The following is a 22,308-nucleotide window of genomic DNA, read 5'->3' as shown; positions in this document are numbered from 1 at the left end:
GCCGCCATTACGCGTTAAAAAAAAAAACACCAAAAATGACAGAAATCTTTCCCTTTGTTAGTAAACGCAATAACTTTTGCGCAAACCAATCAAAATACGCTTATTGCGATTTTTTTTACCAAACATATGTAGCATAAAACAAATTGGCCAAAAACTTTTAAAAAAATTGGTTTTTACATCTTTTTTGGGGGGAATTTCATATAAAAAAATGTGAAAAATATTGTTATTTTTTCAAAATAAACGCTCTTTTTTTGTTTATAGCGCAAAAAGTAAAAATCGCACAGGTGATCAAATACCACCAAAAGAAAGCTCTGTTTGTGGGAGAAAAAGGACGTAAATTTCGTTTGGGTACGGCGTCGCACGACCGCGCAATTGTCAGTTGAAGTCGCACAGCGCCGAATCGCAAAAAGTGGCCTGGACGGAAGACAGCAAAATCCTCCGGTTGTAAAGTGGTTAAACAGTATTTCTGCATATCAAAAAAAAAAAAAAACACTCCCATTACATGACCAAATTTCCCTAGTTGAATACCATCTGTGGCAAATCCTTCCCTGGGTTGAATTGCAGAACCTCAAGGAACATCGAGACTTTTGTCAGGTAGGTATTATAATATATTATATGTAAAACCATCACAAACTTGGGTAGAGCAAATGATATGCTTTCTATATAATATATAGGTAGGAGGCACCTTTGAATGACAACCATCTCCAAAAGGTTGAAGGGCAGGAGGGACAGGGTTCCAGTTGCCCATTTTCGAATATACAGATTGCTTTGATATACAATTTTTATTGAAGGTACCCAGCTTATGTATTTTTCCTGCTACACTCATTTTAAATTGTCCGGGTTTGTGACAGGTTTACTTTAAGCTGGGCAGCAGTGTCACTTGGCTCAAACTAGATTCTCTAGATATTCCTGTGGGGAATCCAAGATATAGCACAGTAGAACAAGATGACATTTTAGGAATACATTTATACCAGGGTAATTTATCACAGAAAATAGCATGCGGCAGAAAAAAGAACAGACCAACTTATATACACTCAACATATCAACAGACTTATATTGCTGCAATGAGCCACAATTTAAAGACGGCTACCACTATAAAAAATGGATATGTAGCATGCAAGTACACAAACCTGCTGGTCCATTAGACTAATTATAGGTGCTTACCTTTACAGGACACGGCTTATAGATTTAAAGTACAAATATTTTGGAAACCTTCATATTTACGTTTTCAACAAGAAAAAAAAAAAGGCATACCAGAAAATCTGGGAACCTCCAAAAACAATGTGGAATTGCATTTGTGGCCCCAAACTACAGGATGATGTATATTTTTATGGTAATCTCTTTGACAGTTATGCTTCACAATAGAAATTTGTGTATATTCTAATTCTGTTATATTTCTAGTTATAAAAGTTATAGCTGAATACTCGCCCCTGTCTAAGTTGCTACTTTACCATTCTTTTAATTGAAAAGAAAAAAGAGAAAAAAAAAAAAAAAAAACTTTCTAAAAGGCGTATTTTCCCTAACCTCTCCGAGGTCATCAGCTGCCCTCTCCTTAGTCCCTTCAATATGTCAAGAAGGGTAGACGAGTACAGCGCCTTGAAAAAGGATTCACATCCCTTGAAATTTTCCACATTTTGTCATGTTACAACCAAAAACGTAAATGTATTGTATTGGAATTTCATGTTATAAACCAACACAAAGTGGCACATAATTGTGAAGTGTAAGGAAAATGATGAAACGTTTTTCGAAATTTTTAACAAACAAATATCAGAAAAGTGTGGCGTGCATTTGTATTCAGCCCCATTTACTCTGATATCCATAACTAAAATCTAATGAAACCAATTGCCTTCAGAAGTCACCTAATTAGTAAATAGAGTTTACCTGTGTGTAATTTAATCTCAGAATAAATACAGCTGTTTTATGAAGCCCACAAAGGTTCGTTAGAGTACCTTAGTGAATAAACAGCATCATGAAGGCCAAGGAACACACCGGGTAGGTCAGGGTAGGTCAGGGTAGGTCAGGCATAAAGCTGTGGCGAAGTTTAAAGCAGGGTTAGGTTATAAAAAAAAACATCCCAAGCTGCGAACATCTCACGAAGCACTGTTCAAACCATCATCCGAAAATGGAAAGAGCATGGCACAACTGCAAACCTACCAAGACATGGCCGTACACCTAAACTGACAGACCGGGCAAGGGGAGCATCCACAGCTCAGGTGGGATACTATAAGCTGTGCACTCCATAAATCTGACTTTTATGGAAGAGTGACAAGAAGAAAGCCTTTGTTGAAAGAAAGCCATAAGAAGTTCCGTTTGCAGTTTGTGAGAAGTCATGTGGGGGACACAGCGCACGTGGAAGAAGGTGCTCAGATCAGATGAGACCAACATTTAACTTTTTGATGTTAAAGCAAAACACTATGTGTGGCAGAAAATGAACACTGCACATCACCCTGAACACACCATCCCCACCATGAAACATGGTGGTGGCATCATCATGTTGTGGGAATGCCTTTCTTCAGAAGGGACAGGGAAGCTGGTCAGAGTTGATGGGAAGATGGATGGAGCCAAATACAGGGAAATCTTGGAAGAAAACCAGTTAGAGTCTGCAAAAAGACTTGAGACTGGGACAGAGGTTCACCTCCCAGTAGGACAAAGACCCTAAACATACAGTCAGAGCTATAATGGAATGGTTTAGATTAAAGCATACTCATGTGTTAGAATGGCCCAGTCAAAGTCCAGACATAAATCCAATTGAGAATTTGTGGCAAGACTTGAAATTTGCTGTTTACAGATGCTCTCCATCCATTCTGACAGAGCTTGATCTATTTTGCAATAAAAAGAGTGGGCAAAAGTGTCACTCTCTAGATGTGCAAAGCTAGTAGAGACATCCCCAAAAATATGTGCAGCTGCAATTGCAACGAAAGGTGGTTCTACAAAAGTACTAGCTCAGGGGGTCTGAATACAAATGCAGGCCACACTTTTCAGATATTTCTTTGTAAAAAATATTAAAACCATTTATCATCTTCATTCCACTTCACAATTATGTGCCACATTGTGTTGGTCTATCACATAAAATCTCAATAAAATTAGGGCTGAAACAACTAATCGATTAATCGACAACTAATCGATTATGAAAATAGTGGTCAACTATTTCATAATCGATTAGTTGGTCAGCCGATTAGTTCAGGGGTATACATTTTACTACATTCAATCTCTAAAACAAAAACAATACAATGATTAATATATATAATCCAGAATTATCTTGATATCAGAAGATTTGCATATTTATACATCAAGAACTTACATCATCTGTGTTGGTGACACGTTTATGTTTGCACATAAAAAGTAAAAACACCTGTCTCAAGTCCTATTGCCGTTCCAGACTGCATCAAACATTCAATCTAGTGATTGCTGATATATTCTTTCAATGAGAGTGTGTCTTGTATCCCAAAGCCTGAGATACAGAGGTGACTGAAGCCCAAAAGCAGTAGAGCCCTGTTAAGATATAAGAGAGATTCCCAGAAAATATGCTTTTCTTATAGATGGTTTTACATGTGCTTTGGTATGGAGTAGTAAGATGTAAATAAAAATGTAAAATGGGTAAAAATAGGACATGACCGGTCCTGAATATAATAGTCGACTTAATAAAGGTGTAGACGACAAAAAATTATTATGAAAGGCAGTAACCTTGTATATGTGTAAATGGCCCAATATAGTAATGGGGTTTACTCTAGATAAATGCTCCATCCAATAGAGGCAGAAATTATAAGTCCAAAAAGTGTCCTGAGTCAAGAAATCCAAGCTTAAGATTGCCAGCTCTCAAGAGCCAAATAGAACAAATATAACAAAAAAGCAAAGAAAGGATTTTACCTTTGTCAACAAAAGTTCCACGACCCAGAGAATGACCAGACACCAGCTAGGGCGAGGTGAAAATACTTACTAACAAGCCGCTTTGAATACCAGAGGTGGAATTGTGAATCACACACAGCTGATCAAGCCAGCGGTGTGTGATACATAACGCATAACAACAGAGCTCTGGAAAGCTTCCTGAGACGCAAAGGCTCGCCGCCACCCAGCCGCGCATGTGCGAGAACGCCAAAAACACCAAAAAAACAAGTATGGATAAAGCCCTGAAATCAGGATCTTCCACTACAAGATCATCTTCGTCAGCACAAGAGGGTGTCAGGTAATCCTCCCTCTCTCCCTACAACCCTTGCCTCTCACTTAACAATCAGTGAACAGGGAAACCCGAGTTCAGTGAGTTCTCTTTCCACTGAAAATGTAACAGACCCTATTTTTTTAGATTCACTTCTTACAAGTCCAGCAAGCACAATGTTCACTCCACACAGGGACACATAAATGTACTTGATCATAGTCAGCACCTTGTTCACACTATACAGGATTACACTAATACACCCAACACATCCTCTTCTTTGTCCAACACAGACTTTTCTATTATCAATTTATCGTCTGATACACTCTCAGAAGATGAAATTCATATTCTATCTAAAGGACTTAGTTTTTATCCAAATGAAAATTTGGATAAGTTTGAATTCATTAAGAATTTACATCTTTTTGCCCGTAAATTAAACTTTAAAGCAATTTATCACAAACAGGATGAAAGGATTAGCTACGAAAAAGTTGATCCCACACTTAATACAATGACCCCACGGACATAATCGATCAAATTGATCTTTCTCGACTTTTGTCAGAAGTTGACAGAGATCAAAATCCCACTACTACAGGAAATTTCCAACTTCTCAAAAAAAAAAAAAAATCGGACAAATTTCCCAGTACGAATGTTAACCCTAACATCACATAATTTGTTAAATTAGTTAGCAAAGAATTGGAGGCCTTAAAGATATATCCCTCTTCACACCCTAACATTATGGAGACAGATAAACAAGCCTTAAAACATCTCTCTGAAAATAAATCTATTGTAATTAAGCCAGCAGACAAGGGAAGGAATGTTGTCCTGATGGACAGTCCCAGGTATGTGGAAGTGTGCAATAAAATTCTAAAAAACCAACATTGGTACAGACGTATTACTATGAATATAATACAAAAATATAATAAAGAATTCTATGAATTAGTCGATCTTGCATATCTAAATGGAACTATTACCAAAAAAACCTGGGAATACAATAGTACAACCTTCCCCAATACCCCAACTTTTTACTCTCTACCCAAGAACCATAAGAATGCAAAAAATCCCCCCGACAGACCCATAATCTCGGGTAGGGGAGCTCTAACCGAAAACGCAAGCAGGTTAGTGAACAAATATTTGAGACCATGTTTTGTGTATGCCCTCAAATATTCGGGACACGATACATCTACTACAAATTATGGAGAACGTGGCTATTCCAGCCAAATCTCGGTTAGGTAACAACGACGTAGAGGCCCTCTACAGTTCGATTCCCCAGGACAAGGGGGTAGCAGTTATAAAACATATAATTTCCCAACAAAGTGTTCAGGACAGGGCATATGGGGAGTTCATTAGTTCCCTTTTGGACTTTATTTTGTCTCACATCTTTACGCTCAACGGTTCCCACTACCTCCAGGTACAGGGGGTTGCGATGGGCACATGTTGTGCCCCATTGTATGCCAACCTGTACCTGGGGAGTGGAACATTCATTCATTCAGTCGGATGAAACGCTATTGATGTACACGGACCACATTACCATGTGGTACTGATACATCGATGACGTGTTCATGCTTTGGGAGGGACCTTTAGATCTACTGCATAATTGCATAGAAAGAATGAATATAAATTAATTTAATCTGCGTTTTACCATGACCTCGAGATCGAGATCGGGTGGCATTCTTGGATGTTGAGATCTATAGAGGCGAAGACACACACACACATACATACATACATACATACATACATATATATATATATACATACATACATACACACATACACATTATATATATATATATATATATATATATATATATATATATATATGACATTGACCGATTATCGATATATCGAGGGCCGATATGCACTTTCCCAGATATATGGGAATCGGCCACAAAGGTGACCGATATTGCCGATATTTCGGGAAAGTGCTTGTACCGGAGTGATGCCTGCAGCTAGAGGCATCACCCCAGTACCGACGTCCATATCCGACGGTCAGCTGTCTTGTAATGACAACCGATGCGGCTTAGAAGCCGCTCGGCTGTCATTACAAGAAGCAGGAGGGGAAGTCACCCCCCACCCGCCATGTTCCCACTGGGAGACCCGGGCAACCAGCCTGCACGGCCGCTGAAGACCCGATCAAATCCGCATCCGGCTCTGATCGGGTCTCCATGCAAAAACCCGGAAGTGATGTCATGACATCACTTCCAGGTACTGGCGCCAGATTAAAAGAAATGACAGCGTCCAAAACAGCCAAACTTAGCGTTTTGAATGCTTTTATGTGCAGAGGCGGGGTTTGGGGTTTTAGACCCCCCATATCCCTCTACAAGAGTACCTTTCAAAATTAAAAAAAATAAATGTAAACGTACGAAAATATCGGCCCATACCGATACGCAATGACCAAAATATCGGTATCGGCAATAAAAAAAAGAAAACAATATCGGTCGATCCCTAATTCTAATTATATATATATATATATTTTTTTTTTTTTACTTTAACTGTTTCACAGTATATAGGTTGAACTGGATGGACTGGTGTCTTTTTTTCAACCTCATTAACTCTGTAACAGTATAAATGAACCCCTTATAGTAGCAATTATCTGCTCTTTCTGTAATATAAAGGGCTCATTTTAGTATTTTTTTAACCCCATTTTGACAGGTGATACAAGAAAAAAAGCACGCTGCTGCTACTAAACGTCTTAAGCCTGGTTCACATTTATGCGTTTTTTGGTGCTTTTTTGCAAGAAAAAAAGCAAGCTGCTGCTATAACGTCTTAGGCCTGGTTCACATTTATGCGTTTTTTGGTGCTTTTTTGCAGTTCATTTTATATTGGTACCTATGTGACACGTTCACATCTATACTTTTTTTAACCACTGTGTATTTGGAAAGGGGGGGGGGTTCTGGGAATTTAAATGAGATACCTGATACAACGGATCAGCATCTCTATCCCTATTGCTCAGATAAGCAAGAAAGGGTTGGGACTTTGAGTGAGGCAAGTGGCAAACAGCTGATAAGCCGATGTGATACAATACCAATTTATTAATTGTTAGATAATAACAAGGAAACAAAATTAGATATGACAAATTACTGAAATAGAGAAAGTTGGTTATTCAATCAGGAGATAGTTATCCTAAATGGTGCATCCCTGAGAGGCAAGTATCGCATTGTCATCATTCAAGCAACACATTGCTACACCTAGGCCAATTCCCCTTCTTCAGTCCTTGGTGCCCATCTCCAGTGCCCCTCCCCTGTGCTTCTGTGTCTCAAGTGGCCAATGAACAGTACTGTGTCTGTTTCTTCCAGCAGCCTCCGGTACACCCTTCAGTTGTCCAGCTTGCTATGCTCCACCATGCTCTCTGTTGCCTCTGCACCTCGGGCAATCAACTTGATTATCGCTCTTTCCATGCTTACAGACTCCTGTCCATGACATCTTTAACAGAATTTTCACTTAGGAGTGGTTTTAAAACAAATCTGTCTTAAGCAACAGATGGAAAAAAAAAAAAACACACACTAGGTCAATACATGCTATTTTCTTTCTGCAATTCCTTCTCTTTGCCGAAGTCCTCAGAACTTGAGCTACCTAGAGACAGATCAAAATCTGGTCACCTCAGCAGGGACCAGTCAAATTTCGATGCATGGGAGGCCGCTCTGCTTGAGAGAAGTCGATCGAACGATAAACTTCTGCTTATTGGGCTTGTTAGAGAAATCTTCTTGATCAGCGGCTGCAGCCAATAGGTTGCAGCTGCTGATCAGTATATTTAGACAGGAGAGCTTTCCCACTTTCAGAATGCAATGTCTCAGAAGGCAGCATTCCTCTGTCCACCTCAGTTGTGTGGATGAAGGAAGGCTGTCTTTCTATGGACAGTCTTAGACATGCACTAAACAATGCATTAACTTTGCAACATGTGTCACTGCAGGAATTCTAAACTTAAAGTGCTACTAAACCTAGAACCTGCATTTACAATATATGGTCTCCCACAGTACACAGAACATAGAAAAGCAATCATATTAGTAAATATAAGCAGATAAATACATTTTCTCATCAGCAGTATATATAGAAACCTTGTGACTTGTATCAGTTCCTAATAAAGCTTGTAGGAGGAGTTTTCATTCTCCCCTGATCCTCTGTCTGAACATGTCTGGACAGTGCTGATTGGCCCTGCGCTGATCACATGCACTCTCCCAAGAAAAAAAAAACTCTCTAACAATACACACCAAGCTGAGCATGTGCAGCCCATCCCCTGGCTCTGTAAATATCAGCAAATGGTTAACCCCTTAGGTTCCACAGTGAGTATAACAAAGCATGCTTTACTGCATATACAGACTGATTTTTACTGTTGTGGCTTTAGTAATGCTTAAAAGGGTTAAATTCACATTTACCAAAAAACTGCTTATGCAGATAAGGAGCATCTGTGGATAAAAACAAACTGTTCAGCTTTGATCAAAGTTGAATAATGCCCTTGCTCTAGGTGCAGGCCATTTAAAAGTACCTTATGACCCCTGACTGGATGTCACGGAACCATGAACCAGACGTACAACAACAGATAAGTGAAAATAAGAAAGCTTTATTGAAAAACAAGCTGTAAAGCAAAAGTCCAAACGGATGGCGAAACTGATGCAGAGTCTTTTGCGAAGCCAGGGGTCAGGAACCAGCAGGGTAGTCAGATGAAGCCAGGATCAGGAACCAGCAGGGTAGTCAGACGAAGCCAGGATCAGGAACCAGCAGGGTAGTCAGACGAAGCCAGGATCAGGAACCAGAAGCAGCAGCAGTCTTAGAAGCATGTGAACACAGGAGGACCAAGCAGGGAACTGAAGCCACAGACCTCCTATATATATGAGCTAGGCATCCAGCTCCTCCCAGTGGGAAGGAGGAGCCGCAGGGTGGGAGGCTACAAGAAACCCAGAAACCAAGATGGCCGCCAGCACATGTCAAACGAAGGAGAACAGCAAGAAGGTAAGACCATGACAGTACCTCCCCCTCAAGGGCCCCTCCTCCGCGGAGTAAAGAACGGTTTCTGAGGGAAGCGTGCGTGGAAGGCTCGGAGCAAGGCAGGAGCATGGACATCTGCGGAGGGAACCCAGGAACGCTCCTCTGGACCATAACCACGCCAATGAACCAAAAACTGCACCCGACCGCGGACCAGGCGTGAGTCCAGGATATTGCTCACCTCATACTCCTCACGATTGCCCACTCGGACCGGACGAGGCCGAGGAACCGAGGAAGTGAAACGATTACACACCAGTGGCTTCAACAGGGAGACATGAAACACGTTGGAGATCCGCATGCCAGGAGGAAGCGCAAGGGCATAGGCTACCGGGTTTACCCTGCGAAGCACTCGGAAGGGACCAAAGCGAGGCGCCAGCTTGGGAGTGGGCACTCGAAGGTTGAGGTTGCGGGTGGACAACCATACACGGTCTCCGGCCTGATAGGAAGGAGCAGGCGCTCGTCTGCGATCAGCCTGGAGTCTCTGGCGCTGCGCAGAGACCTCAAGGGACCTCTGGATCTGTACCCAAGAAGCACGTAGGACGGAAAGGTGATCCTCCACAGCCGGAATATCCTGGGGAGAGAATACCTCCGGTAACACGGCAGGTTGGAACCCATAGTTGGCCATGAAGGGAGACGTCCCAGAGGAAGAGTTCACCGCCGTGTTCCTGGCAAACTCAGCCCAAGGCAGGAGGTCAACCCAATTGTCTTGGTGATCGGAGACATAGCAACGAAGGAATTGCTCCAAGGCCTGATTGGATCGTTCTGCGGCCCCATTGGACTGAGGGTGGTAGGCCGAGGAGAAGGAGAGATGAATCCCCAACTGGGAGCAAAAGGCGCGCCAGAACCTGGACACAAACTGACTCCCCCGATCCGACACAATCTCCTTGGGCAAACCGTGCAACCGGAAGACCTCCCTGGCAAAAATCGTGGCCAACTCCCGTGCAGAGGGTAACTTCTTGAGAGGAACACAGTGGCACATTTTGGAAAACCGATCCACAATCATGAGAATGACCGTATGGCCTCGGGATGCAGGGAGGTCCACAATGAAATCCATCCCCAGGTGTGACCATGGGCGCTCCCCGGTGGCTAAGGGTTGCAGAAGGCCCAACGGAAGGTGCCGAGGAGACTTACTCTGGGCACAAACGGAGCATGCCGCTACATATGCGGCGATGTCGGAACGTAGGGAAGGCCACCAGAACAGACATGAAACAGCCCAGGACAGCTGATTCTTTCCAGGATGCCCCGCGGTCTTGGCGTTATGGTAGGTTCGCAACAACCGAGTGCGCAACTCCTCAGGCACAAAACATCTGCCATTGGGTCTCCCAGAGGGAGCACCAGATTGAGCCGCCAAAATCTGCTCACCCAGGGGAGAGGTCAGGCTGGTGCGAATGGCGGCCAGGATCTGATTCGGAGGTATGACCGAAGTCGGAATCGACTCCTCCCTGGACAGGTCGGAGTACTGCCGTGATAAGGCATCCGCCCTGATGTTCTTGGAACCGGGTAGGTAGGAGACCACGTAATTAAAACGTGACAAGAACAGAGCCCATCTGGCCTGACGTGGTGTCAATCTCTTGGCCTCAGAGAGGTAGGTCAGATTCTTGTGGTCCGTCAGGATGAGGACCGGAAACCACCGAACCCTCGAGCAAGTGCCTCCATTCTTTAAGGGCCTGCACGATGGCCAATAACTCCCTGTCACCAATCTGATAGTTGCACTCCGCGGAAGACAGTTTCCGGGAGTAAAACCCACAAGGAAGCAGAGGACCCTCTGGTGTTCTACGCTGAGACAGAAGGGCGCCTACTCCCGTCTCAGACGCGTCCACCTCGAGGACAAAGGGCAACCCAGGGTTGGGATGCGACAGAATCGGAGCTGACACAAAGGCGGACTTTAGAGCCTCAAAAGCTCGGATGGCCTCGGGCGGCCAGACCTGGGAATTACTGCCCTTCCTGGTCAGATCCGTGAGAGGCTTGGCTAGCATGGAAAAGTCCCTGATGAACTTCCGATAATAATTGGCGAAGCCCAAAAAGCGCTGCAGGGAGCGAAGACCACTGGGCTGGGGCCACTGTAAGACAGCCGAAACCTTCTCAGGATCCATGGAGAACCCCTCAGCGGAAATGATGTAACCTAAGAAGGTTACCTGGGATCGGTGAAATTCGCATTTCTCAAGCTTACCGAACAGCTTGTTCTCTCGTAACCGTTGCAACACTCGTTTGACATCCAGAACGTGGGTCTCCATGGACTCAGAATATACCAAGATGTCATCCAAATAGACCACCACACACTGCTGCAACAGGTCACGGAAAACATCGTTGATGAATTCCTGAAAGACTGCGGGCGCATTGCACAGCCCAAAGGGCATAACCAAGGATTCATAATGACCGGTCCTGGTGTTAAACGCGGTCTTCCACTCATCGCCCGCCTTGATCCTTACGAGGTTATATGCCGGCCTCAGGTCGAGTTTGGTAAAGACCGTGGCCCCTTTAAGGCGATCGAACAGCTCGGAAATCAAGGGTATCGGGTAAGCGTTCTTGATCGTGATGCGATTGAGACCCCTGTAATCGATGCAAGGCCTCAACTCACCGCCCTTCTTTTTCACAAAGAAAAATCCAGCCCCTTCCGGGGACGAGGATTTGCGAATGTGTCCGCGTGAAAGCGCCTCCCTCACGTACTCCTCCATGGCCTCATTCTCCGCTACCGACAGTGGATAGACTTTGCCACGAGGAGGAACGGCACCAGATTGTAACTCGATGGCACAATCGTATGGGCGGTGCGGAGGTGGGGCAACCGCGCGCACCTTATCGAATACATCCCGGTACTCCTCGTATTCAGGGGGCAACAGAGAGTCCGAGGAAGTACACAGCAACTTGACAGGCCCATGGATGCAACTAGCCCCACACTGCGGTGACCACGAGAGGATCTCGGCCGATCTCCAATCGAAAATCGGATTATGCTTCTGGAGCCAGGGGTACCCCAAGACCACCGAGTAGTGTGGAGACGAAATAACCTGGAAGCAGACCGACTCTCTGTGGACGGCACCAATGGCTAACCCCACTGGAAGGGTCTCATGAGTCACGTGTGGCGGCAGAAGGCGTCTGCCGTCTATCGCCTCAAGAGCCAGAGGAGAACCTCGAGCCTGCAGAGGAATGGAATTGGCGGCAGCGAACACACTATCAATGAACAAACCACCAGCACCAGAGTCCACCAACGCCTGGGTCGTCACCGAGCCCCCGACCCAGGAGAGGACAACAGTGATCAGTGGTTTGTCAACACGGGAAACCGGGGACGAGGAGACTCCACCCAAGATCTGCCCCCGACAGGATCTCAGGTGCGAGCGTTTCCCGGACGGTTCGGACATGCCAACCGAAAATGCCCACCAAGACCACAGTACATGCATCGGCCCTCGCGTCTCCGGAGTACCCTCTCCCCCTCGGACAGGCGAGCAAACCCCAGCTGCATGGGTTCACCCCCAGACAAGTCATCCCCAGGAGGCGTGGGAGGAGAGGGAGGCACGGGTGGGACAACAAAGGTAGGCGCCAATCTGTTAGGAGGCCTCCGCAGACTCTCCTTAAAGGAAGGTCTCTCCCTGAGTCTGGTGTCAATCAAAATCAGGAAAGAAATAAGAGACTCGAGCTCCACTGGTAGGTCCTTAGCTGCAACCTCATCCTTCAAGGCATCCGAGAGACCATGAGAGAAAGCAGCGACCAGAGCCTCATTATTCCAGCCCACCTCTGCTGCCAGGGTACGAAACTCAATGGCGTATTCAGCTACGGATCGTGAACCCTGTCTGATGGACATAAGGAGCTTCGCAGCAGAGGCAGCACGAGCCGGCACATCGAATACCTCCCGAAGAGAAGCAACAAAACCGGAAAACTCGGCAACCACCGGATTGTTGTTCTCCCATAAAGGGCTGGCCCAGGCCAAGGCCTTGTCCGAGAGCAGCGAGATTAAGAAGCCCACCTTTGATCTCTCAGTAGGAAAGGCATGTGGCAGCAACTCGAAATAAATGCCCACCTGGTTAAGGAAACCTCGGCACTGAGTTGGCTCTCCCCCAAAGCGCTGTGGAAGGGGGGCAGAACCGGACATACCCCGAAACACCGCAGGCGCAACAACAGGTGTCGGGGTAGACTCTGGCGCAACAACCGGAGCGGCAGTAGGAGCGGGCCCAGGAGCGACAACCGACCCATCGGCAACGGGAGCGAAATGAGCCGTGCGTTCAAGCAGGGTTTGCAACGCCACGGCGAACTGACCCAACAGGTGATCCTGCTGATCAAGTCTGGCAACCAGCGAGGGTAGTGAGGATGGCCCTGTACCGTCAGAATTCATGGCCTGTGGTACCGTGCGTTCAAGCAGGGTTTGCGACGCCACGGCGAACCGACCCAAAAGGTGATCCTGCTGATCAAGTCTGGCAACCAGCGTGGGTAGCGAGGATGGCCCTGTACCGTCAGAATTCATGGCTTGGTCCTAATGTCACGGAACCATGAACCAGACGTACAACAACAGATAAGTGAAAATAAGAAAGCTTTATTGAAAAACAAGCTGTAAAGCAAAAGTCCAAACGGATGGCGAAACTGATGCAGAGTCTTTTGCGAAGCCAGGGGTCAGGAACCAGCAGGGTAGTCAGACGAAGCCAGGATCAGGAACCAGCAGGGTAGTCAGACGAAGCCAGGATCAGGAACCAGCAGGGTAGTCAGACGAAGCCAGGAACAGGAACCAGAAGCAGCAGCAGTCTTAGAAGCATGTGAACACAGGAGGACCAAGCAGGGAACTGAAGCCACAGACCTCCTATATATATGAGCTAGGCATCCAGCTCCTCCCAGTGGGAAGGAGGAGCCGCAGGGTGGGAGGCTACAAGAAACCCAGAAACCAAGATGGCCGCCAGCACATGTCAAACGAAGGAGAACAGCAAGAAGGTAAGACCATGACACTGGAGCACTTCTAAGATGTTGCTAAGAGAAGCCTAGATGTTACGGTTTACTTCACCATCACAGGAGCAAGCTCTTTCTCCAATTCAAACCCTCTCACGTGCGCTTTCTATCTGCTGATGCAGTAGTTCTGAGCTTAGAGTTTTGAGAGCTCCCTTCTGTAACAGTAAAGGTGAATGGTAGCAGCAAAGTTTCTCTTAGCAATGTCCTTAGCAAATTACCAGAAGTTTTCCAGTTATGCCCCGTACACACGTGCAGATCGTCGGCCGAACGATCGGCCGTCTTTTGTCCCCGGGCTGTCGTGTCTGTTGAAAAGTGCAAAAGACTGCACAAGAATTTTGTCCGCCCACTACAGAAGTGATGTCATGTGATGGTTAACTTTCCCTGTGTTTTTTCTTTTCTGAGCATGCCCAGTCTAGCAAATCTGCTGTCTGTCGGCCGAATTCTGTATTGACTGGCGAACAATCGGCCGCTCTGGTGTCGGCATACAAAAATTTTAATGCTTGCACGACAGATTCTTTTCGGCCGAAAGTGCGCTGTCGGAAGCATCATACTAACAAGCCGAAAATCAGCCGATCGGTCGTCGGCCAAATCTTTTCGGCCGACAATCTGCACGTGTGTACGAGGCATAAGCCTACAGGAGGTATGTACCTATAGCAAGGGCATTAATAAACTTTGGTCCTAACTGCACAGTTTGTTTGTTAATCACTTGATGTAGGGGGGTGATTATGGTGTGGAGTTGGGCTTGGCCCTTTAGTTCCAGTGAAGGGAACTCTTAAGGCATCAGCATACCAAGACATTTTGTATAATCTAATGCTGCCAACTTTGTAGGAGCGGTTTGGAGATGGCCCCTTCCTGTTCCAACATGACTGCGCACCATGTGGAGCAATCTGTTTTGTCGGTTTCCTCTGTGATCACTGTGATCTGGGTGGGAGGAAATCTTCAGTCCTGGGACCAGGATTTAGGGATAGCCAGCACACCGATTGTTCAGATGTGTGGGTCTCTTAGTAGAGACAGGACCAAGGTTCTGGGCTCCATCCTCCCGAGTAGTCCTGGTGTGCAGGGGGGAAGCGTGTGTGTCTGCAAGCGGACAGTCTGACAGAGCAGATGGAGGGTCCAAGCTTGTGTGCTGGAGCAGCAGGAAACATGTAAAAGAAAGTGCCAGCAGTGCAAGTACAGAGTGTGTATCAAACAGGGACACTGTTACGGGGGGTCAGGAGGCCCGAGGTCAAAGCCTGAGTGCTGACCAGAAAGCCAGGTGGTTCTGTATTTTTCGTTACATTGTTGCTGTGTAAAGCCAAAAGCCCTGGGTGGGAATCCAAATAACCCCCATACATACATTATGTGTACATACACACTAATTATATATATATATATATATATATATATATATATATATATATATATATATATATATATATATATATATATATATATATATATATACACATACATACATACATACACACACATATACACAAACACACACACACATATATATATACATACATCTACATACACACACTATTTACAGTCAGGTCCATAAATATTGGAACATTGACACAATTCTAATATTTTTGGCTCTATACACCACCACCATGGATTTGAAATGAAACAAACAAGGTGTGCTTTAACTGCAGAGTTTCAGCTTTAATTTGAGGGTATTTACATCCAAATCAGGTGAAAGGTGTAGGAATTACAACAGTTTGTATATGTGCCTCCCACTTTTTAAGGGACCAAAAGTAATGGGACAATTGGCTGCTCAGTTGTTCCATGGCCAGGTGTGTGTTATTCCCTCATTATCCCATATTCAAGGAGCAGATAAAAAGGTCCAGAGTTAATTTCAAGTGTGCCATTTGCATTTGGAATCTGTTGCTGTCAACTCTCCATATGAGATCCAAAGTGCTGTTACTATCAGTGAAGCAAGCCATCATTAGGCTGAAAACAAAAACAAACCCATCAGAGAGATAGCAAAAACATTAGGTGTGGGCAAATCAACTGTTTGGAACATCCTTAAAAAAGAAAGAATGCACCGGTGAGCTAAGCAACACCAAAAGACGCAGAAGACCACGGAAAACAACTGTGGTGGATGACCGAAGAATTCTTTCCCTGGTGAAGAAAACACCCTTCACAACAGTTGGCCAGATCAAGAACACTCCCCAGGAGGTAGGTGTATGTGTGTCAAAGTCAACAATCAAGAGAAGACTTCCCCAGAGTGAATACAGAGGGTTCACCACAAGATCTAAACCATTAGTGAGCCTCAAAAACAGGAAAGCCAGATTAGAGTTTGCCAAACAACATCTAAAAAAGCCTTCACAGTTCTGGAACGACATCCTATGGACAGATGAGACCAAGATGAACTTGTACCAGAGTGATGGGAAGAGAAGAGTGTGGAGAAGGAAAGGAACTGCTCATGATCCAAAGCATAGCACCTCATCAGTGAAGCATGGTGGTGGTAGTGTCATGGCGTTGGCATGTATGGCTGCCAATGGAACTGGTTCTCTTTATTGATGTGACTGCTGACAAAAGCAGCAGGATGAATTTTGAAGTATTTTGGGCAATATTATCTGCTCATATTCAGCCAAATGCTTCAGAACTCATTGAACGGCGCTTCACAGTGCAGATGGACAATGACCGGAAGCATACTGCGAATGCAACCAAAGAGTGTTTTAAGGGAAAGAAGTGGAATGTTATGCATTGGCCAAGTCAATCACCTGACCTGAATCCGATTGAGCATGCATTTCACTTGCTGAAGACAAAGCTGAAGGGAAAATGCCCCAAGAACAAGTAGGAACTGAAGACAGTTGCAGTAGAGGGGTGTCTCTCGCTCTCGCCCATTTTACCACCCCAGTGTCATGTAACTCGTTAGTGTTACTAGGTCTCAGGTGTGAATGGGGAGCAGGGGTGTTAAATTTGGTGTTATCGCTCTCACTCTTTCATACTGGTAGTTCAACATGGCACCTCATGGCAAAGAACTCTGAGGATCTGAAAAAAAAAATTGTCTATGGCCTAGACTATAAGAAGATTGGTAAGACCCTGAAACTGAGCTGCAGCATGGTGGCCGAGACCATACAGCGCTTTAGCAGGACAGGTTCCACTCAGAACAGGCCTCGTTCCACTCAGAACAGGCCTCGCCATGGTCAACCAAGGAAGTTATGTGCACATGCTCAGTGTCATATCCAGAGGTTGTCTTTGGGAAATAGACGTATGAGTGCTGCCAGCATTGCTGCAATGGTTGAAGGGGTGGGCGATCACCCTGACAGTGCTAAGACCAAACACCGCACACTACATCAAATTGGTCTGCATTGGCTGTCATCCCAGAAGGAAGATTCATTCTAAAGATGATGCACAAGAAAGCCTGCATTCAGTTTACTGAAGACAAGTAGACCAAAGACATGGATTACTGGAACTATGTCCTGTGGTCTGAGGAGACCAAGATAAATTTATTTGGTTCAGATTGTGTCAAGAATGTGTGGTGGCAACCAGGTGAGGAGTACAAAGACAAGTGTGTCTTGCCTACAGTCAAGCATGGTGGTGGGAGTGTCGTGGTCTGGGGCTGCATGAGTGCTGCCGGCACTGGGAGCTACAGTTCATTGAGGGAACCATGAATACCAACATGTACTGTGACATACTGAAGCAGAGCATGATCCCCTCCCTTCAGGGACTGGGCCACAGGGCAGTATTCCAACATAACGACCCGAAACACACCTCCAAGACGACCGCTGCCTTGCTAAAGAAGCCGAGGGTAAAGGTGATGGACTGGCCAAAGCATCTCTCCAGACCTAAACCTTATTGAGCATCTGTGGGGCATCCTCAAATGGAAGGTCGAGAAACGCAAACTTTCTAACACCCATCAGCCCTGTGATGTCGTCATGGAGGAGTGGAAGAGGACTCCAGTGGCAACCTGTGAAGCTCTGGTGAACTCCATGCTCAAGAGGGTTAAGGCGGTGCTAGAAAATAATGGTGGTCACACAAAATATTGACACTTTGGACATTTCCACTTTTGTTGCCAGCGGTTTAGACATTAATGGCTGTGTTTTGAGTTATTTTGAGGGGACAGCAAATTTTCACTGTTATACAAGCTGTATTCTCACTACTTTACATTGTAGCAAAGTGTCATTTCTTCAGTGTTGTCACATGAAAAGATATAATAAAATACAAACCCGATTCCAAAAAAGTTGGGACACTGTACAAATTGTGAATGAAAACAGAATGCAATGATGTGGAAGTTTCAGATTTCAATATTTTATTCAGAATACAACATGGAGGACATATCAAATGTTTAAGCTGAGAGAATAACGGAATTTTTGTAAAATCTTACCTGTAAAATTCCTTTCTCTGAGTCCTCCGACAGTCGCCGCCTCTTCATATTCGTCACATATGGGGTATTAGACTTTGCTCCGAAGGAGCAACAAAATATGTTAACATTAAAGCTTTTAACATATTCCACCCTCAAGGGGTGGTCCCCTCAGTCAATACCCTCCTACTTCCTGCAACCATATCTCAGTTTTAGTGGAATAGCAGTAGAGTATACAACCAAACCCCAAAAGAGGGGCGGGGGCGGCGACTGTCGGAGGACTCAGAGAAAGGAATTTTACAGGTAAGATTTTACAAAAATTCCGTTTTCTCTTACGTCCTCCGACAGTCGCCGCCTCTTCATATTCGTCACATATGGGGACGTCCCAAAGCAGTGCAAACATGAGGGGTGGGAAACGCATCAGCGCCTAAAAGGCAACGCAGTCTCCGCATCAAAGAAAGGAACCTTACCAAAGGAAGGAAACCAGCTGGGCAACAGAAAAAAACAAGTGCTCAACAGGAGCAACAACCCAGGAAAAGACAAAAGCCAGAGATCCCCAACAAGGGACCCTAGGGAACTGCCGCACTAAGAACCTTGCGGCCAAAGGAAGCATCCGCCGATGCCTGAACATCTACTTTGTAGAATCTTGTGAACGTGTGTACGGTCGACCAGGTCGCCGCCTTACACACCTGGGCTACAGAAGCCCCATGACGACAGGCCCAAGACGTACTCAAAGATCTAGTATAGTGCGCCTTCACAGGCACAGGGGGAACCTTCCCCTGCAAAGCATAGGCCTGTTCAATGGTCTGCCTGATCCATTTGGCGATGGTAGAGGCCGAAGCCGCCATGCCCTTCCGAGGACCCTCTGGAAGAACAAACAAGGAGTCCGTCTTTCGAAAAGACTCAGTCGATTTAAGGTAAACCCTTATTGCCCGAACAACATCCAGAGAATGCAATCTCACCTCCTTTGGATGTTTAGGCTTCGCGCACAGCGAAGGTAAGACAATATCCTCATTAAGATGGAATTCCGAAACTCGTTTCGGAAGAAAAGAAGGATTAGTTCGCAAGACCACCTTATCCAAATGAACAACCAGGTACGGAGACTTGCAGGACAAAGCTGCCAGCTCCGACACTCTGCGAGCCGAAGTGATCGCCACCAAAAAGGCAACCTTTTTGGACAACATAGACAACGAGATCTCCCTGATCTGTTCAAAAGGAGCACGTTGCAACACAGACAGAACGAGATTCAAGTCCCAAGGGGGCAAAGGATCCCTCCTAGGAGGAACCAGATGCCGCACACCCTGAACAAAAGTGCCAACCAAGGAGTTGGAAGCCACGGGACGTTGAAACAGAACAGCCAGAGCAGACACCTGACCCTTTATCGTAGCCAGCGCCAAACGCTGATCAACACCCGTTTGAAGGAAAGACAGCACACGGGAAACCGAGTACGTGCGGGGTGAAAACCCCCTGGACTCACACCAGGCAAAATAGGCCTTCCAAGTACGGTAATAAACCTTCCCCGAGGAAGACTTCTTCGCGTTGATCAAAGTATGAACGACCTCTGGAGAGAGACCCCTCTCCTTCAGGACCTCGGTCTCAACAGCCAGGCCGTCAAAGCCAGCGACTGTAAAGCAGGATGGTATATCGGTCCTTGAGACAGTAGATCGTCTCGAATAGGCAGACGCCACGGAGCGTCGACCGCCAGATTCACAAGGTCTGCGTACCAGGACCGGCGAGGCCAGTCCAGTGCCACAAGAATCACCGTGCTGCGTTCCGAGTGTAACCTGCGAAGGAACCTGGACAGCAACTGAATCGGTGGAAACGCGTACATCAGCCTGTACTGATGCCACGGGGCCACTAACGCGTCCGACGCGTCTGCCCGAGGGTCGCGCGTCCTTGCCACGAACCTTTTCACCTTGTTGTTGAGACGAGACGCGAACAGGTCCACATCTGGAAGACCCCACTTCGCGCACAACATCTGGAAGACAGCCGGGTGGAGAGACATTTTCCCCCTGATCCAGGGTCTGGCGACTCAGATAGTCCGCCTGCCAGTTCTCCACCCCCGGAATGTGAACCGCCGTTATCGCCGGGACATGAGTCTCGGCCCAAGACAGAATGTCGGCCACTTCTCGAGCTGCTCGGGCACTCCTGGTGCCCCCTTGGTGGTTGATGTAGGCCACCGCCGTGGCATTGTCCGTCTGCACCCGAACCGGGCAGCCCTGCAGCCGGTCCGTCCAGCGATGAAGACAGAGACTTATCGCACGCAATTCCAGAATGTTGATCGGAAGGGAAGACTCCCCCTCCGACCAAGTTCCCTGGGCGGATAGAACGCCCAGAACACCACCCCAGCCCGACAGGCTGGCATCCGTGGTGATCACCGTCCACGAGACAGGACGAAACGACTTGCCCCCGGACACCATCGGGGACTGGAGCCACCACAGAAGGTTTCTTCTGGTGCGATGACTCAACGAGATTTGAAGATCCAGAGATTGAGGTCAACCGTCCCACCTGGACAGGATCTCCGCTTGGAGACCCCGCGTGGGAAACTGGGCGAAGGGAATCGCCTCGAAGGCCGAGACCATCAATCCCAGACATCTCATGCACGTCCGCAGAGACGAGTGCGGAACGTCCCTGAGGGACCTGACTTCCTCCTGAAGAGTTCTGAGTTTGTCTTCCGGCAGGAAGACCTTCGCCTGCACCGAGTCCAGAATCATTCCCAGGTAGGGAAGACGAACCGACGGACTCAGTGTCGACTTTGGAAAATTTATCGTCCAACCAAACTCCTGCAGAGTTTGCATCGTGACAGACAGGTCCTTCTCCAGACCCTGGCTGGTCGCAGACCGAACCAGAATGTCGTCCAGATACCCCAGGACAGAAATGCCCTGGGCCCTCAATAATGCCAGAACCGGTGCAAGCACCTTGGTGAAGACCCGCGGAGCCGAGGCGAGACCAAAAGGCAACGCCACGAACTGGTAGTGATCCTCCGCAATGGCAATTCGAAGGAACCTCTGGTGACCCTCGAAAATGGGGATGTGAAGATACGCATCCCTCAGATCGATGGAGGCCATGAATTCCCCCGGAACCAGGGCAGCCACCACCGACCGCAGGGATTCCATGCGGAACTTGCGAACCCGCACAGAGCGGTTCAGAGCCTTCAAGTCCAGAATTGGACGAACCTTGCCCTCCTTTCTGGGCACGGTGAACAGAGTGGAATAAAACCCCCGAAATCTGTCCCGATGAGGCACCGGAACCACCACTCCCTGAGCCCTCAGGTCCCGCACCGCCAGGTGCAGGTCCCGCAAACGCTCTGGAGACAGTGGACGATTTGAGGGAAAAAATCTGCTCTCCGGCCGAGAGAGAAACTCGATCTTGTAACCAGATCGAACGATCTCCTGAACCCATCTGTCCCGCACACGGGCCAACCAGGGTTGAAGAAAACCGAGCAAGCGTCCCCTCACCCCAAAACTGGGTGAGGGCGCCCCTTCAGGCCAAACTGTTATGGATCCGGATTGGCCGGACTTCTGTTTCCCAGACCAGGGCTTCTTCTGAGAGCCTTGACCTTTGAACGGCTTGCCCTTGTAGTGCGGCCGAAAGGCACGAAAGGACCCCTGAGGGGGCCGAAAATTAGCATGCTTCTTCCCAGAAGCCCCCTTAGCCTTGGGGAAATGGGGCAAGAGAGTGCTCTTACCCCCGGTGATCCCCTTAATCAACACATCCAAGGACTCCCCAAAAAGGCGAGACCCATCATAAGGCAGATTGGCTAAGGTCTTACGTGAAGATTGGTCCACCGACCAACATTTTAACCAAACCAGGCGGCGAGACAACACCGCCACGCTGTGCACACGTGCAGCCAATGGAACCAGGTCCAGGTCCACATCACACAGATACATGACACCCTGGTGGATTTGATCCACCATATCCAGGGTCGCCGGCGAGGCCGAGTCGGCCACTAGGACGCGCCTAA

General features: G+C 46.8%; 1 protein-coding gene across 1 annotated transcript in view; it reads right to left on the bottom strand.

The window, feature by feature from the left end:
* TLK1 (tousled like kinase 1) overlaps window positions 1–22,308 on the bottom strand; it is a 494,176-nt gene that overhangs the window by 430,303 nt on the left and 41,565 nt on the right. The gene's annotated exons all lie outside the window — the stretch shown is intronic.

Source organism: Pelophylax lessonae (genome assembly GCF_965119305.1).
Source record: "Pelophylax lessonae genome assembly, chromosome: 6".
Lineage (NCBI taxonomy): Eukaryota > Metazoa > Chordata > Amphibia > Anura > Ranidae > Pelophylax > Pelophylax lessonae.
The sequence above is the reverse complement of the archived record's forward strand: the minus strand, read 5'-3'. Positions and strand labels throughout refer to the sequence as shown.